At 35.5% G+C, this 15,640-nt stretch overlaps 1 long non-coding RNA gene across 1 annotated transcript in view; it reads left to right on the forward strand.

Moving 5' to 3' along the window:
- The first annotated feature begins 800 nt into the window (after positions 1 to 800).
- LOC103014962 (uncharacterized) overlaps positions 801 to 15,640 on the forward strand; it is a 59,866-nt gene continuing 45,026 nt past the window's right edge. The window contains exon 1 of the long non-coding RNA XR_449842.1: positions 801 to 844. This is a non-coding gene — a long non-coding RNA (uncharacterized LOC103014962). The remainder of the gene's footprint in view (positions 845 to 15,640) is intronic.

Consider the following 15,640-nt stretch of genomic DNA (forward strand, 5'->3'; position numbering starts at 1 on the left):
TATTACTTTGACACACACAAAAAGTAAAACAAAAAAAATTAATGTCTAAATCCACATAGCCATTTCTAATCAATAGAACTAAGTTTCACTAACAGAATATGTGTTAGCAGGGAAATATCAAAGACACAGTACTGTTAACTGAAACTTGTGCATATCTGAATCATGTCCATGCTTTGCACATCAGTTACCATGGACTTGTGCAAGGCACATACACAGTTCCAACATACATGAGTTCATTAACATGGTACTGTGCAAATCAGACTGCCTGAACCAGTCTTAATAACTCCCAATTGGAAATCGATCCTTCATTATTATTTAACCAGTATACCAGAAAGATTCGTTTTCTCCTTGATCCATATAAACAACAACTTTAGAAATTTCATTTGGAAATAAATTTCTTAGAAAAGACCACCATGTCATATATATTTTGGAAGATATTTCTGGAAGCCTCCTTCCTTGTCACAAGTACCATAATATCTTTCCTGCTTACAGTCCTCAGTAAAAATAGGGTACTTGGAAGTGCACTGATGTGTGAAAATCAATTAAAAACACAACTAAAGTTTTAGGATTTTGTTTAATTTAGTTCTAGTTTTAGATTAGGGTTCAGGTCAGTTCTTACTTTATCCCTATCAATTCATCCATCAGAAATTATAATTACCTTTTTTTCTAGTCCTTAATTACTTCTACCAATAGTCTGTATAATATTCAAGATGGTTTAAATTGTATTATCCAAAAGAAAATGTTTAATTCAGAGTGATTAGTCTGTACATTTGATAACGACATTGTTTTCCCTACAGGGAAGAGGCGTTCGTTCAGGATAAAGAGTTTTAACGCAAGCAACAAAGTAAGTCCGTTCTACATAATATGAAAGTGCAAAAAAGCTCAAATCTCATTAAATAGAGTATATATATGAATATGAAGAAATTGATACACTGAAGAGTTTAGGTATGTTTAAAAATTACATTCTTATATAATACATGTTCTGTAAATGCAGTTATGTTTTACGGTTCCTTGTTACTTTTTAATACAACTTTAATAAAGTATAATTTAAGAATAGAGAGAAAAGAGTTCTTACAGATGTGTACACCTCTGTTGTCACCACCATGAGGAGAATATAGAACATTTTTTACCTTCAAAATTTATCTTAGGCCAATTTTCTGTCAACCACACTCCCTCCCACCCCAAGAAACCACTCACTGTTCTACGTTCTGTCACTGTAGATTAGTTTTCTGATCTAGAATTTCATATAAGTGGCATTATACAGTATGTATTCTTTTTGTTTTTGACTCTTTTTGTTCGGCATAATGCTTCTGAGACTCATCCGTGTTGCTGAAGTAATCCATTGATGAGGGACATTTGTGTTCTTCCAAATTTGGCTATTGTAGGTAAAATTGCAGTAGACATCTGTGAACAAGTCTTTGTGTGGACAAATGGTTTTATTTCTGTTAACTTCCTAGCAGTAATATTGTTGGGTCATATGGTAAGTGGGTGTTAAACTTTCTAAGGAACACCAATCTGTTTTCTAAGGCGTGTGTACCATTTTATATTCCCAATAGTAATACACAAGACTTCTAGGTGCTCCCCATCCTTACCAATACTTGTTATTATCAGTATTTTAAATTTCAGTCTTCCTAGTGTGTTTAGTGATTAATCACTGAGGTTTCAACTTACATTTTCCTAATGACTGCTGATGATTAATAATATTTGGCATCATGTTATGAGCTTACCAGCCATTGATATATCCTTTCTTCGTGGTGTCTGTTCAAATCTTTTGCACTTTTTAAAAACTGAGTTGCCTAGGTTCTTACTGAGTTGGAAGACGTCTTCGTAGGTATTCTGGATACAAGTCTTTTATCAGATACATGTGTCGTTAATAGGATCTTCTTGTCTGTAACATGCTTTTTTATTTTCATAAAGGTGTCTTTTTAAAGAGATGTCAATTTTAAGAAGTCCAATCCATATGTCCATTTTTTCCTTTTATGGTCAGTGCTTTCTGTGTCCTTCTACAAAAACTGCTATCCCAAGGTAGCAAAGATTTTCTTTTATTTTTTTCACCTATATATTTTATAGTTTTAGTTTTTAAGTTCTTTTTCTCAGTAGTGGTTTCTTTCTTGGCATTAAGTCTCACTCTACACAAGAGCAGCTGAAAACTTGAGAAGCCCCCAGTGCAGATGTCTGGAGCTTTCTCGGTGTCTCTCCACTCTCTCGGTGCTCTGCCCCACGATGTCCAGACATTTCTGGCTCCTTGAACTTCAATCTGTCTCTTCAACTTGACTCTGCCTGAGTTTGCCCTCCCTGTGCCACAGTCTTTTTGGTGCCTAAAGGCAGAAAGCTTAGAACTAACTCTTGTGATTCTCTTCTCTTTGAGATTACAGTCTGAAAAACTATTGTTTAGTATATTTTGCCCAGTTTTTTAATTGTCCACAGTGGGAAGTCAGGGCCACTTTCAATAACTCAGTTATAGCCACAAGTGGAAACCCTGTTATGATTGTTCAGCTTCCAGGCAGATGAACTCACAAATAAAAAGCTATATAGCATAGACTAGAATGAACAACAAATATTCAAGTCATTTGATTTTCTTCAATTTTTACACTCCTAAATGATAACTAGTAGCAGAAGGAAATAACATGAATGCAGTGATGATTTCATGATGTTTTCTGGGTAAATAACCAACAATATTAAAAGATAAGGTATTCATATTGCAAAAAAGATATTGGGCCATTATGTTAAAAATAATGAAGCAGTGGAGACTATAATATGTACAATAATACCAGGGAGCAATTATTCTCCAGATACTATTAATATTTTTTATAAACTTTCTCTCATCAGTCAACATTGTTATAATAAATATATTATGGCTGAAGTTGATTATGAGTTTTCCTTCCCATGATGTAAGAAGTCATCCTGTGGTTATAAGACTTGAGGCTGGGTGGTTGCTTTGGATAAAAAGAAACTTAAAAATTTGAAAGGCAGAGAACTGATGTTAGTGAGGGAAAAAAGAGAATATTGTAAGAAGATTTTCCACATGTGTACTTGTGGCCGCCTGCTTATTCAAGTGATTTCGATGAATTAATCAGTTTCTTTAAGTTTACCAGCCAATTTAATCTAACATCTGTTTTGATTACCTTTTTATCACTAAAATTTGACTGTGAGCATCCAAGTATAGTTTTTAACATTATGCAGAAATGGTTGAAAGTCTTTTCAACCTTAGATAGACTATAATCTATTTCTGTCTCATTTGCATTCCCCAATCCACTCAGTTAATTTAGCCTCTTTGCAAGCATGTGAACTTTTTCAGGCCATTACTATACCATGGAAAAAAAGTGGTGAACTATTTATCAAATTCTCTTCCAAACATCCATCGTTTTATTCTACCTAAATTCAAGAACACTAAAAATAATCGTTATTAGTTATAATGACCTGCATCAGCAAAGGACCAATATAGTGAGATAATAGTCATAACTATCTTGTATTGAACACCTGCTTATGCTGCATGCTTTGCTTACATTTTCTGTCTTGTGTTACTTTATTATTTCACATGTATAACTAAGTACCTAGTAAAAGGTACTTAGTTAGATAAGTTATTCAAGGTCTCACAGCTCACCAGCACCTGAAGCCAGGATTCAAACCTAGATTTTTCTGACTCTAAAACCAATGGTTATTTTATTGTAGCGCATTGCCAGCTATTTTATTTTATTTTTTAACTTTTTATTTTATATTGGAGTATAGCCGATTAACAATGTTGTGATAGTTTCAGGTGCACAGCAAAGTGACTCAGCCATACATATACATGTATCCATTCTCCCCCAGACTCCCCTCCCATCCAGGCTGCCACATAACATTGAGCAGAGTTCCCTGCTCTATACAGTAGGTCCTTGTTGGTTATCCTTTTTAAAGATAGCAGTGTGTACATGTCAATCCCAAACTCCCTAACTATCCCTTCCCTCCACCCTTCCCCCCCCCCCCCCCCGTAACCATAAGTTCATTCTCTAAGTCTGTGAGTCCATTTCTGTTTTGTAAATACGTTCATTTGTATCATTTCTTTTTAGATTCGGCATATAAGCGATATCATATGATATTTTTGTTTCTCTGTCTGACTTAATTCACCCAGTATGACAATCCCTAGGTCCATCCATGTTGCTGCAAATGGCATTATTTCATTCTTTTTTATGGCTGAGGAATATTCCATTGTATACATGTACCACATCTTTATCCACTCCTCTGTCGATGGACATTTAGGTTGCTTCCACGTCTTGGCTATTGTAAACAGTGCTGTAATACATGCACTGGGGTGCATGTATCCTTTCAGACCATGTTGTTCTCCGGATATCTGCCCAGGAGGGGGATTGCAGGGTCATGTGGTAGCTCTATTTTTAGTTTTTTAAGGAACCTCAATACTCTTCTCCATAGTCATTGCCATCTATTTTATCTGAGTTCTTGTGGGTATAAGCTGATTCCAGTGAATTATCTTAAAGGGCATAAGAGGTTCACATGAAGAAAGCTATCAAACATTGATATTTTCCAGGAAGTTTCTTCAAGACTGCAAGTGGAAGGCCTTAAGAGTATAGAGGAGCCTCTTCACCCTACACAACAAAGAAAGGAAGAAAGGATGGCGTGGTTCCACTTCACACACTCCAGTGCATCTCAGACTGGATGCAGTTCTTCCCACACCCTAGCTTCTGCCTTCCAACTGCACTTACACTCAGGATTATATACTCCCAGTTGTGTATTCAAATTGCCAGAGAGTGAATCTTACAAATACATCACTAAGAGTTCATCCCATTTCACTAAAATATGCTCTACTCTTTTCTGTTAGCTATGTCTGAGATAAAAGGTTACTTTAATGCCATTTCACTCTCTGAAAATAGAAGAAACATTAGAATATTAACAAAATTTGTTTCATGGCCAGATTGGCTATCATGATTTTGGACAAGTCGCTAAGTATTCTGCTTCAGTTTCCACATTTCAAATATGAAAACGATAATTCTCCTACTCCAGCCAAATGATGTGTTGAGTAAATAGTGATTCAAGGGGCTTGGGATGGCTTCAATAGAGCTTTGAAGAATCCTAGAATGTGCAGGATTTGGGGTCTTGCCTATTAAATAATTTTAATGGAAAAGTGTATTGCAAAATTCATGAGCCTATGAGAGGTATGGTAATTTATGGAGGAAGATCTAGAATATTGCATAGAGAAGAAGGACTTAGGTATTTTATTGTCCAATCAGTGCATGTGAAGATTATTTAGGATACCCTGGCATCATTGCTTCATGTTCTTTCCTGTCATAGACTGTCCATGGCTTATTTCCCACTTGGAGAAAAAGGTAGAAACACAGTTATTCAAAAAGCCAGCCAGTCTGTGGATCTTTGTTACACTGGCCCTAAAAAACAAATACAGTAGTCAACTACATCAGTTATTGTATGTCTGAAAGATCCTTTATTGTGCCCTTATTCTGAAAAGTTGGTTTTACTTAATACAGAGTTCTATTCATTGCTATTTTTATCATGTTAAAGATATGACGCCCTGGAAAGGAAAAAAAAAAAACCAAAATTCCGTCTCTTCACAGAGCTTACAAACCAGTGAAGAGAAATAGACAATAAGTTATTGTACATTAGCAAGCAATAAGTTCTATGAAAGAAAGAAAAGAAAACATCAGAGTAAGGTGGATTGGGAATGCTGGCAGGGGATGAGCTGGCCTGCAACTTCAGATAAGGTGGTGAGAGAGGTCTCACCAGAGGGACATGAGGGAATCACACAATTGATATCTGGGGGAAGAGAGCTCAAGGTGAAGGTAATAGTCAGTGAAAGGCCTTAAGTCATGTTTGAGAAACTGAAGAAGGCCAATATGACTGAAGTGTTGGGAGCAAGGGAAGAGAGTAGTATGGGATAACATTCCTCAGAAGATGAAGAGACTCAGATCATGTTGACCCTTGTAATTCAGTGTAATGATTTCAGTTTTCATTCTGAGTCAAATGGGAGCCACTGGAGGGTTTTGAACACAGGAAAAGCACGATCTGATTTATGTTTTTAAAATACCTTTAGCATTGGTAAAAGAATAGACAAATGACCAATGAAGCAGAAGAAAGCCCAGAAAAATATCCGCATAAATGTAGTTAATTGATTTTTGACATGGGAGTAAAGGTTATACAGTGGAGAAGAGATAGTCTTTCAAACACTTGGTGCTGAAACGGCTGGACATCTGTGTGCAAAAAAAATGAATCTAGACGTGAACCTTATACATTCCACCCCAAATTAACTCAAAATGGATCTCATACCATTCAAATGTGTATACTTTTGAATTTTTAAATGTAAAATTCAAAAGTATACAACTCCTACAAGATAGCATAAGAGAAAATCCAGATGACCTTGAGTATGAAGATGGCTTTTTAGATACAACACCAAAGACATGATCCATGAAAGAAAGAATTGATAAGATGGACTTCATTAAAATTAAAAATTTCTGCTTGATAAAAGACACTGTTGAGAGAATGAAAAAACAAACCTCAATTCATAATTGCCAAAACTTGGAACCAACCAAGGTGTTGTTTAGTAGGTTAATGAATAAATAAATTCTAGTACATCTAACAATGCAATATTATTATTCAGCACTAATGAAAAGACATGGGCATCAAAAGAAATTATTATTCAAGCCATGAAAAAACCTGGAGGAATCTTAAATGCATATTATTAATTGAAAGAAGCCAACCAGAAAAGGCTACATACTCTATGATTCCAACTGTATGACATGCTAGAAAAGGCAAAGCTATAAAGACAGTAAAAAGCTCACTGGTTGGCAGGGGTTCTGGGGTTGGAGAAAGGGATGAATAGGCACAGAACAGAGGATTTCTAGGGCAATGAAAATACTCTGTATGGTACCATAATGATGGGTACATGTAATTATATACTTGTCCAAACCCATAGAATGTACTCAACCAAGAGTGAACCCTAATGTAAACTATGGCCTATGGGTGATGACGTGTCAATCAATGCAGGTTCATCAAATGTAAAAAGTGTCCTACTCTGGGGGGATGCTGGTAACAGGAGAGGCTGTGTGTGTGTGGAGGCAGGAGGTTTACGGGAAATCTCTGCACCTTCTGTTCGTATTGCTATGAACCTAAAACCACTCTAAAAAATAAAGTCTACTTTTAAAAATGCCCTGTGGGTGATGTGTAGATAGTCACCTAATGAGGAGCAGGGATAGAACCAGGAAGACTCTTTAGGAGTCTTACAATAATCCAAGTAAGAAATAATAGCAGCTTGGTGTTGATGGTAAAAAGAAAGGTTTGGATTCTGGTATTTTTGGACTAACAGATGTAGACTCTGACAGAGACAGAATAATAAAAGATAATTCCAAGATTTGGGATCTGAGCTACTGGAAGGATGGAGTTGCCATAAACCAAGCTGAAAAGAAGACTGTAGGTAGAACATGTAGAGTGGGGAGGGAGGTAAATGATTAGGAGTTTAGTTTTCCATCTGTTCCATTTAAGATTTTTACTAGGCCAAGTGCAGAGAGCACATCTAAAGTAGGGAATGACAAACCAAGTATCACTATTAAAAAAGAAATACATTCTGCATTGGATTTTATGATGCAGAGGTCATCAGGGACTCGACGAGCATTTTGCATGGATGGAATAGCTGGATACAACCTGATTGAAGCAGGTATAAGAGAACGGAAGGGTGTGTGTGTGTGTGTGAGAGAGAGAGAGAGAGAGACAGACAGACAGACAGACAGACAGATTTATTATAAGGACTTGGCTCATGCAGTTATGGAGGCTGAGATGTTCCAAGATCTGCAGTCAGCAAACTAAAGACCCAGGAGAGCCAAGGGTGTAGGTCCACTCTGAATTCTGTAGCCTGAAAATCAGGGGAGTTGATGGTATATGTTCCAGGCTGAAAGCCAGCAGGCTCAAGACTCCAGAAGAGCCAACATTTCCATTTGAGTCTGAAGGCATGGAAGGACTGATTTCCCAGCTCATGTAGTTAGGCAGAAAGAGTTCCCCCTTACTTATGGGAGGGCCAGCATTTTTGTTTTATTCCGGCCTTCAACTGATGAGTGCCACCCACATAAGGAAGGGCAATCTGTTTTGCTCAGTCTAACAAATTAAATGCTAATTTCATCCAAAAGCATCCTCACAGGCACACCAGAATAATGTTTGACCAAATATCTGGGCACCCTGTGGACCAGTCAAGTTGACATAAAATTAGCCATCACACACCCCTTTGTGATTTTGTTCAAATTTCTCTAGTATATACATAAAAGTGGAATTTTATGTACACACTCAACTTTAATAGATATTGTCAAATTGTTCTCTAAAGTGATTTCTCCTCTTTATATTCCCAGCACTATTTCACAAGTTTATTTAGTATTCAATGTTTCCCTTTTGTGAAATGCTGATTAATTTTTAAAATTTTTCTATTGGATTGAACATATGTATTTTACATTTTAATAACAATTGTCTAAATTCTTGGGAAAAGTGTAGCAATTCATATTCTGATCAGCAGTGCTTGATAAAACTGCTTTCATGCATCCTCCTGAGAAATTGATATCATCCTTCTTTTTCATTTTTCCTAACCTAGTGGTTTCTCATTGTTGCATTATTTTCACACTTTTATTACTAGAGAAGGTAATCATTCTCTTGTGTTTATTATTCAAATTGATTTTTTTCTTTTGTGAATGACCTGTTCATATACAATATATAAATATCTAATTTAATTTATCTAAACACTAATACTCCAAGAATACACATCAAGTTATTAGAAAGAACACTGTAGAAAAAGGAGCTAGAGATATAAATAGGCTAAATCCAAAAAATGAATAGTGAACCATCCTTGAATTTCCTTTTGATCATTAGCTTTTTTTTTTTTTTTTTTTTTTTTGATACATTAGCTTTTCAATGCATTGCTGGATTTGTTATGCTTGGAACTTTTCTTTTACATATATATTATTCTACAATTTTTAGATTTCCAACTGAAATCCATTTAACCTGGTAGTTCAGTGCTGCAATATTGTAAGGAGATTTTTCTCAAGCATTGGAACTACATATTCACTGGATTTTTTTTTTTTTTAGTGTAGATAATAATTCCAAATATCACTTTGAACTGAAATAACTCTGACCTGAATGAAAATAATCTTTCCATGATATTCTGAAATCTATGGTTCATTTATAATATGTTTTCCCCTGAACTTTGTAACTTTCAAATACATTTTTGAAGAATTCCACAAAGGGATGTTTTTAATGTCTGAATTAGCAAAGAGCGTTTATTCGTAGATTTAAGCTAAAAGTGAAAACTACTCTCTGTCATTATTGACTTACACATTTGCAGCTCTAAGTAATTAGCCCTTACATATTACTTAAGTCCCTTTTGATTTAAATATCAAATTAAAAAAAGGGTGGATGTGTTGGTTTATATAGCTCTGCCATAGTCAGTATTGTGCGGTGTATCTCACTATCACCAATAAGAGAGTAAAGCTCATTTCTAGAGGTTAATTATAAATTTTGCACCTATAGTTAAAGTGTCAGAATCTGCCTTTTTCAGTCTTGAAGAAAATGAGTCTTTTCCCCAATGGTACATTGGTCGGCTTTGTCACTACAAAGACTGCTTTTCTTTCCATGTCTTGCAAAAGCTGAAGGAAAGTCAAAAATAGAAGATTAAAAATGAATTTTTAAGTTTCCATATACCTATGTCTCATTATTTTAAGGCTGATTTCTTATAATAAAGAAATTTTGATGACAGCCATGGAAGAATGGAGCTAAAATCAATAAACATATCTAACTCTCTCATTTTTAACATATGCAATTCTATCTACTTATGGTAAACTGGTAAGCAACAATAAAAAAAATAATAAACATGTTTAATTTCCTGCTAATGTAAAAGCTTTAGAGAAAGACAATTCATGAATGAAGAAGGGAATATTTTCAGAAAACAATGTGTAAAAGATAATACATACATATACTTTTTAGATATCAATGATTTGAAATCTAAATAGATTGTGAAGAAGAATTGACTTATTGAAAGAGAGACAAAATAGTTACACTATCTAAATACATTTCCAAAGAATCTCTCTTGGGGAATATACCTTTAAAATTATATTTTAAAAATATATCTAATATGTTTCAGTACATGATAGTATTTCTGAAGTTAGGAACTGGTTTTACTTGAAAATGTTAGTCTTCAGAAAAGAAAATAACCCTAGAACACTGTATTTTGTGGCTATTTCTATTCTTGATACCTATTTTCACATTTTATCTTTGAAAAATATACATTTACTGAGTAAGGTATAAGCTGATATTTTGCCTAGGTAAAACTATATTAATTTATATAATTTATATTAGAAGAATTATAAATAATTGTTTTCATATTTTAAAGATAATTTACTAAATTACATTTTTAAGGCATTTATGCCGGATATTGGGCTCCAAAATATTCCAATAAGAATTCTGATTGTGGTGAAATAAATCTTTTAAAAATAAACAGCCGAATATGTATTTTTTAAAAATTTGAAAATATTTTTAGGTAGAAATTCAGTTAATGTTAAGAAAAGCATCTGTGATGTCTATTTATTAAAATTTAGTGTTTATTAAAATACCAAAATCTAGTATTTATTAAAATACTAGCATCATATTTGATATTTCTTTTGAAAAGAGTACTTATTATATGGTTAAGAACTTTACAAAATTTCCAGTATAAGTATATTAAAAAGTTAAACAAGCTATCAGCTGTAATCATTAACATTTTATGAATTTTAATAAACTTAAAAAATAGGAAAGACAATCTCAAACTGAAGGGAACCTTGACTGTATTGACTTTATGAAAAACTAACTCACTCTTTGCATTTTTCACATTTTTAAGAAATCAGTAAGAACTTTGTCAGGAACTGATTCCAAGTCAGGGCCTGACATTTAGCATCCGTGGTTTCCCTCTTCCTCGATTCCTCCTCTAATTTAAGCTCTGTATTAATGGGCCCCATTAAAGCAAATGTGCTTGAGAATCTGTGGGAAATCTCTCCACCACTGCCTCTACTACAATTCAACATCAAGAAGTATTGTATGGATTATAACCCCACCAAGATGTAGTATGGTAGGCACTATGAGAGAGAATTTATTATGAGACATCATTATGCCAAAATCTAAGTGTTTTGTTTAAATATCTTTTGGAAAAATAAGATGGTTTGTCTATCTGTAGGAAGAATTATACACACTGAATTAAGAGTAGAGGTTCTATTGTCAGACAATCTCTAGAGATAAGTCAAAATCCCAGGTCTATCATTTACTGGATAGAAATTCCAACTTTATTATATACTTGTTCTACAAACGTTTAGCCATTCATTTCTTACTTATAAAATGAGGATAATGTTAGTTCATCCTCCACAGATGTTATGAAGATTAAATGCCTTAATCTGGAAAAGATGCTGGGGCAAAAATTGAAAAGGCAAGGTTTTCTTGTTAAAGGGATCCTACAGGTCTCAGATTTGCATGGAACTGTCCAGCAGAGTTGCTGCTAAAATTACAGATGGGATCTGTTACTGTTATATTTACTTTTTTTCCCCCTAAGGGAAGAAATAAAAAGTATCCAATTTCAATAGATAAATGTCCTTCTGAGTTGATTTTCTATTTATAAACATCCCTAATATGTCTGACTCCTTTTTGTTTCAAACTTCCCTCTTCATCAAGTGAGCACTTCTTTCTTACATATTCACATATAGTGAACACATTAAGATTTTAGAGAATATGAAAAAATATCAGTGTTAATCAGAGATTTTCATGTTTCAAAGACACACTGATTTGAGCAAATGCAAACGTAAATTAATTTTTGGCAATATGTAGAGTGTTTCAAAGTTTACACTGAGCATTGAAATTTTAATAGAAATTTTAGGTTGCCCAAAGAAGTGGGCAATACTTGACTCTTTGGGAAGGTGTCTATTAGCTTCTGGTTTAAGCTTGACTCTATAATGCTGTAAAGAGGTTAGTTGGTCATGGTATCATCCTTGTTTGTATCCACTTTGTGCTTTTAAAATACCATAAAATACTATAACAAGCATTACATTCTTGAAAGCCATCAAGAATTTGTAAGAGAGAAATTGCCAGATTTCTTTAGGACATACACATGGATTAGAATTCCAGTCCTTTAATCCACAAACATACCTATAGCAAAGTCTACAGTGTGGCCATTTCTTTTCTTTTAATCTTTTTTTTTTTTTATTGAAGTATAGTTGATTTACAATGTTGTGTTTATTTCTGCTGTACAGCAAAGTGATTCAGTTATACATATACACACATTGTTTTACATATTCTTTTCCATTATGGTTTATCTCAGGACATTGAATATAATTCCCTGTGCTATGCAGTAGGACCTTGTTGTTTATCCATTCTATATGTAATAGTTTGCATCTGCTAACCCCAAACTCCCACTCCATCTCTCCCCCATCCCCCCTCCCTTTGGGCAACCACAAGTCTGTTCTCTATGTCTGTGAGTCTGTTTCTGTTTCATAGATAGGTTCATTTGTGTCATATTTTAGATTCCGTATATAAGTGATATTATATAGTATTTTTCTTTCTCTTTTTGACTTACTTCACTTAGTATGATCATCTCCAGCAACCATATTGCCACAAATGGCATTATTTCATTCTTTTTTATGGCTCAGTAGTATTCCATCGTGTATATGTATCACATCTTCCTTATCCATTCATCTATTGATGGACATTTAGGTTGTTTCCATGTCTTGGCTATTGTGAATAGTGCTGCTATGAACATAGGGGTGCATGTGTCTTTTTGAATTATAGTTTTGTACAGATATATGCCCAGGAGTGAGATTGCTGGATCATATGGCAGCTCTATTTTTAGTTTTTTAAGGAACCTCCATACTGTTCTCCACAGTGGCTGCACCAACTCACATTCCCACCAACAGTGTAGGAGGGCTCCCTTTTCTCTACACCCTCTCCAGCATTTGTTATTTGTAGACTTTTTAATGATGGCCATTCTGACCGGTGTGAGGTGGGACCTCATTATAGTTTTGATTTGCATTTCTCTAATAACTAGCAATGTTGAGCATCTTTTCATGTGCATGTTGGCCATTATGGTGTGGCCATTTCTTATTAACTTGTTCTCCACATAGTCCTCACATGCTCAGTTTTATGATCTTAGGCAATTGGATTATATGTGTCTCTTTTCACCCCACTAGGTCAAACCACAAACCACAGGAGACATAGTTCTACTTAGATTGAGTTACTCTAAATCCCTCAGCTTATATGAGCTCTTATAAACACCATCTATGCTTTTAAACCTACATTTTAAATACTAGAATTAATCTTGCATGTTAATATTTTGCATGTTAAAATGTGTTATTTGTCTATATGTTAAACCCACTGCATTCCTGTTGACTTGTTATCAGTAAAGATGATCTTTTTCTTAACAATATTCTATCTCACTATGCAATGGCTCTCTCATAAATTGAGACTATCATTTCAAGTTGCCTAAAAACTTTCATTCTGACATTTTGCTGAGTTGTATGCTAGAAGATGAAGAAAGAAATATTTTGACCAAAAGCCCAACTAGAATTTCCATGCTCTGTACTTTCAGTTCCAGACCACAGAAAATACTTGATTGCGTTTCTCATATTAAGGCTAAACTTTCCTATGTAAAAAATCCCTTGATATTATACCAATTCAAGCCTCAGATTTTGGATAATTGAGAATTGATAAAAACTGGGAATTGAAGATTTCCTGTGAGATTCTTTGTTTCTCCTAGTGAAAATAGGGCCAAACTAAAATTAAAAAAAGAAATTCTCTTTTATACTTCAATAATTCTGCTTTTCATAGTGACCTATGAATAAAATACGAGGAGATTGTTTTAGAATTGCAAAGTGATGGCTACCATAGAGCAATGATTTTCACTTCACATTGTCAGCCATGTTCACTCTCCCCTTGACCTGTGTGACATGTCTACCCACCAAATGACAGAATGTTACAACAGAAGAATCAGTGGGTCTGTTCCATTTCTTCCACTGATTCTACAGATGACCTTCAGGAGGACATTTGTACCCTATTGAATCTGGAGAATTTGGTGCCTCCTTCTTCAAAATAAGGAAGGTAGAACTTCCTTAGAAGTTAAATAGGGACTAATGAGATCTTGCCAGTAAAGTACTTCAAGGCTAAAGATAAAAGACCTCTTATGAGTGCAAACAATTACCTTCTCTAAACTAAGCCACCTTTCCTATTGAAACCGTGCACCTCTGATTGGGACTTGAACCGATATGCCGGGACTTGAACCCAGCCAAAACCCTGGTTGGGACTTGAACCCACGCAGCTGGGGCTCGAACCTGGCCAAAAGCCACAGTCTTCCAACTGAGATCGCACACCTGGTTTCAGGACTTAATGAAGCTCAGGTTCTTGATGTCTCATCACAAAAAGAATTCAGTGAGAGACAAAGTGATGGGTAAGAAGTGGATTTATTTAGACAGAGACACACTCCACAGAGTGTGGGCCATCTCAGAAGGTGAGAAAGGCACCAGGGTATGGGGTTGTCAGTTTTTATAGGAGTGGGTAATTTCATAGGCTAATGAGTGGGAGGAGTATTCCAGATATTTTAGGAAGGGGCGGGGATTTCCAGGAATTGGGCTACTGCCCAATTTTTTATTTTTTTTAATAAATTTATTTATTTTATTTATTTATTTCTGGCTGTGTTGGGTCTTCGTTGCTGCATTGCTGTACGTGGGCTTTCCCTAGCTGCGGCGAGCGAGGACTACTCTTCCTTGCGGTGCGTGTGCCTCTCATTGCGGTGGCCTCTCTTGCTGCAGAGCGTGGGCTCCAGGCGCGCGGGCCCCAGTAGTTGGGGTACGCGGACCCAGCTGCTCCGCAGCACGTGGGAGCCTTCCAGACCAGGGCTCGAACCTGTGTCCCCTGCATTGGCAGGCGGACTCCCAACCACTGCGCCACCAGGGAAACCCCCCTGCCCAATTTTTGATCCTTATGGTTGGTCTTGGAACTGTCATGGCACCTGTGGGTGTGTCATTTAGCTTGCTGATGTGTTATAATGAGCATATACTGAGGCTCAAGGTCTAGTGGAAGTCAACTTGTCCACCATCTCGGACCCATTTCGTTCTAATCAGTTTATGTCATGTCCTCAGGCTATGTCATTCTTTCAAAGGTTGTACCCTGCCTCCTTCCCTCCTGTTTCACTATGAAACCCTCCACACATAACAGCTGATTCAGGTCTATCTAAATTGAAGAGGTCATCTGAGGATGAGGGGTTTCGTTTTTTAATTTCTTGATGGTAAGGAAAGAAATAAAGTTTCAGCCCTTTAAGTACATAACCATTTATCTCAGTATAAATTAAATGGTTCCCATTGGAAGTAAATGAAAGAGTAAGATTTTTATCACAACTGTTTTAAAACAGGATGATATTCTTGTCAGGGAAAGTAGCAAAGAGATCTTAAACTCTTTGCCCTTCATGAAGAAATGTGAAATTGCTTTCATTTCTATTGGCATTTTACTGAGCACACTCTCTCTTCACTCTAAACTGGAGGTCACAATTTGTTTTGAATTTGAGCTGGAAATAAGATAACAAATATTGCCTAGGGCTTTCTGGGATGCCTTTTATCTCTGAATTAGATTAGACCATCAGAAACTAGTGCAAATCCTTTGT

The sequence above is a fragment of the Balaenoptera acutorostrata genome, chromosome 17, assembly GCF_949987535.1.
Source record: "Balaenoptera acutorostrata chromosome 17, mBalAcu1.1, whole genome shotgun sequence".
Lineage (NCBI taxonomy): Eukaryota > Metazoa > Chordata > Mammalia > Artiodactyla > Balaenopteridae > Balaenoptera > Balaenoptera acutorostrata.